Source organism: Herpailurus yagouaroundi, unplaced genomic scaffold (genome assembly GCF_014898765.1).
Source record: "Herpailurus yagouaroundi ecotype Mexico unplaced genomic scaffold, PumYag 141, whole genome shotgun sequence".
NCBI lineage: Eukaryota > Metazoa > Chordata > Mammalia > Carnivora > Felidae > Herpailurus > Herpailurus yagouaroundi.
Window position 1 is genome coordinate 73,843,580 of NW_024412396.1, and position 3,894 is coordinate 73,847,473.

The 3,894-nt window shown below is 42.0% G+C and overlaps 1 pseudogene; it reads left to right on the forward strand.

Annotated features, from left to right (window-relative positions):
• Positions 1-983: 983 nt before the first annotated feature.
• Positions 984-1,149, forward strand: LOC121032547 (uncharacterized; annotated as a pseudogene).
• Positions 1,150-3,894: the final 2,745 nt, after the last annotated feature.

Below are 3,894 nucleotides of genomic sequence, written 5' to 3' on the forward strand. Positions count from 1 at the left end.
GTTTATTATTCTGCCCTCTCTCCTTAGCTTGCTAGTTATGTACTTTTATTAAAAATGCCATTAGTGGTTGTCCTAGAGGTTACGGTTTGTTTGTTTGTTTTTAGTTTCCTAAGATTTATTTATTTATTTATTTATTTATTTATTTATAGTGTTTATTTTGAGAGAGAGAGACAGAGTGCAAGCAGGGGAGGGGCAGAGAGAGGGAGACACATAATCCAAAGCACCTCCAGGCTCTGAGCTGTCAGCACAGAGCCCAACGCAGGGCTCGAACTCACGAACCGCGAGATCATGACCTGAGCTGAAGTCGGATGCTTAACTGACTGAGCCACCCAGGCGCCCCTAGTTTTCCAAGTTTTTAAGTTGTGGTAAAATAGACATAATATACAATTTGTCATATTTAACTATTAACATTTTTTTGAAGTGTATTTATTTATTTAGAGAGGGAGAGTGGGTATGTGCATGAGTGGGGGGAAGGGCAGAGAGAGAGGGAGAGAGAATCCCAAGCAGGTTCCGTGCTGTGATCTCAGAGCTCAACATGGGTTTTGATCCCACCAACTGTGAGATCATGACCTGAGCTGAAATCAAGAGTCAGACACTTAACCAACTGAGCCACCTAGGCGCCCCTAACCATTTTTAAGTGTACAGTTCAGAAGTATGAAATATAGTCATAATGGGCTATTTATTCATCATCATCTTCCTTTTCCAGAACTCTTTTCATCTTATAAAACTGAAACTCTATTCCCATTAAAAGTAGAAGGCATTCTACTTTGTTTCTATGATTTTGAGTACTCTTAAGTATCTTATGTAAGTGAGTCATACAGAGTTTGGTTTTTGTGACTGGTTTATTTCATTTGGCACAACGCCATCAAGATTGATGCATGTTGTAGCTTATGTCAGAATTTCTTTCCTTTTTAAGGCTGTTTGAAGGACAGTTTTGCAGGATATAGGATTCTTGTTTGAAAGCTTTTTCTTTTAGCACTTTGAGGTTTGCGCAGTGGCAGTATCGTAGCCAATGAGGTTTATCCGAGGCGCGATTATTACTAATTGAAAACTTTAGCACTTTGATTATATTGGTCCACTGCTTTCTGGCCTCTGAAGTGGTAGTAGTAGTTGATGTTGTTCTTGTTCTTTTAATGTTTATTTTTGAGAGGGAGGGAGGGAGGGAGGGGCAGAGAGAGAGAGAGGGAGATACAGAATCTGAGGCAGGCTGCAGGCCCTGAGCTGTCAGCACAGAGCCCCATGTGGGGCTTGAACTCATGAACCATAAGATCATGATCTGAGCCAAAGTTGGACGCTTAATCAACTGAGCCCCCCTGCTCCCGGCCTCTGAAGTTTCTGATGAGAAATCTGCTCAGTAACTTACTGAGGATCTTTTATATGTGATGAGTTATTTCTCTTGCTGCCTTCAAGATTCTGTCTTTGTCCTTGACTTTGGAAAGTTTGATTATAATGTGCCTTGATGTAGGTCTCTGATTTATTTCTGTGGAGTTTGTTGAGTTTCTTAGATGTTTATATTCATGTCTTTCATCAAATTTGGGACGTTTTTAGCCAGTTAGTTTTTCAGATCTTCTCTTTGCCCCTTTCTTCTGGGATGCCCACAACTTGTATTTGGTCTGTTTGATGGTGTCCCACAGGTCCCTTATGCTCTCTGTCCACTTTTCTTTCTGTTCAGTCTTTTCTTTCTGTTTCTCAGACTTGATAATTTCTATTTTCCTATTTTCAGGTTCACTGATTCTTTCTTTTGCCTACTCATCTCTGCCTTTGAGTCCCTCTAGTAAATTATTAATTGTACTTACAACTCCCGAATTTTTTTGGTATCTTTTTAGGTTTTCTATCTCTTAATTGATTTTTCCATTTTATTTATACATTGTTTTCTTGACTTTCTCCACATCTTTTTTTTAGTTCTTTGACCATTTTTAAATCTTTGTCTAGTAGGTTTGCCATCAGGTCTTTTAAATTTTTTTTTTTTTCAACGTTTATTTATTTTTGGGACAGAGAGAGACAGAGCATGAACGGGGGAGGGGCAGAGAGAGAGGGAGACACAGAATCGGAAACAGGCTCCAGGCTCTGAGCCATCAGCCCAGAGCCCGACACGGGGCTCGAACTCACGGACCGCGAGATTGTGACCTGGTTGAAGTCGGACACTCAACCGACTGCGCCACCCAGGCGCCCCAACCATCAGGTCTTTTAAAGGATAGTTTCTGTTGAAACTTTTTCCCCCTTTGAATTGACCATACTTTTCTGTTTCTTGTATGCCTTGTGATGTTGTTGGAAAGTGAACATGTGAGTCTAATATAATGTGGTTAACATCCCCTTCCCCAGGTTTGGCGTTTTTGTTACGTATTCACTAATTCATCTATTCTTCAGTCCTTCCCCCTTACTGTAGACTGTCTCTATGTCAAGGATCATCCTGAGGTTAAACTTAAGGTTTCTTTGATCTCTTTATTTTTTTTTTAAAGTTTATTTATTTATTTTGAGAGAGAGAGAGAGAGAGAGAGTGAGAGAGCGAGACAGCGCTTGTGGAGAAAGAGAATCCTGAACAGGCTCCACACTATCAGTGTGAGGAGCATGATGTGGGGCTTGAACTCATGAACCTGTGAGATTGTGACCTGAGCCAATATCAAGAGTTGGATAGGCAACTAGTTAAGCCACACAGGCGCACCAGGGTTTCTCAGATCTTTTCTGAGACTATGCCTTTCTCTGGGCATGTGTGGTCACTTTCTCATTTCCCCTGTAGAGTGCATGCATTTGCTTTTTTTTTTTTTTTTTTTTTTAAGTAATCTCTTTACACAGTGTAGGGCTTGAACTCACAACCCCAAGATCATGAGTCACATGCTCCACCAGCTGAGCCAGCCAGGTGCCCCTATGCATTTGCTTTTGTATGGCCTAGTCATCAATATCTGCCTCCCAGAAGGTGAAAATGAGAAGAGTGAAGAATGTGTGTGTGTGCGTGTGTGAGCGTATATAAGGGACAAGCTTCTTAAAGTCCCCCGTGAGTGACTCCGCTAGAGGATGAGGGGCTTGCTGTGGTGTGGGGGTGGTGCAACAACAGTGATGATCTGCTGCTTGTCTGCACCTCTGTTTTCAGAAGCAGCATTTGGTGGTCAGAGCACAGATTGTCAGTATTTGGAAAACACGGTCCTTTCTGCACACCCTGGCTCCTACATGCTGTGTACAGGCTGTGCCAGGAACTGAATATGTGCACTGCTTCCCGCCCCATGGCCAGGGGCAGGGATGAGTAGCTGCTACTGTCTGGAGAGCTGAGATTGACCAGAACTGACTGCAGTTTACTGCATGAGTTTTTCTCTTGGACATTGCAAGCTTTCAGTAGACGCCAGAGATCCAGCACAGTTACATCAGACAGCCTCTGCCGCTGTAGTTGCCTGGGGCGGAGGCGGGGGAGGCGGCAGACAGATTTGTGGGGCTTCCTCCTCTACCATCTTCCCAGAATCCTCTCCCCTAGAGATTATAATTTATATCTTTGATTTATCATCCTGTTGTAAACTGGGTGCTTTTACCTTCTTGAAGGGCAACGCAACAGCCATAGGATGCCTAACTCCGCTTACCCCTGTGCTCCCCTTGTGCCTTTGTTGTTTCATATTTTAAGTCTTACATACGTTGATTCCTGTAAGAAACTATTATCTTACACAGTCATTTTATTTGGATTTATTCATATATTGACCATTGACCATTTTGTCGTTCTTCATTCCTTTGTGTACCTGGTGAGTTTCTATCTGGTTTCTTTTGTTTTTTGCACCTTTGGATATTTCTTTCAGTGTAGGTCTGCTAGTGATGGGTCTGTCTGAAACTTTTTATTTCAAGTTATTCTTGTAGGTTATTTGTATTGGGTATAGAATTCTAGGTTGTGCTCTCTTCCTTTTATAAAAGCGCTTT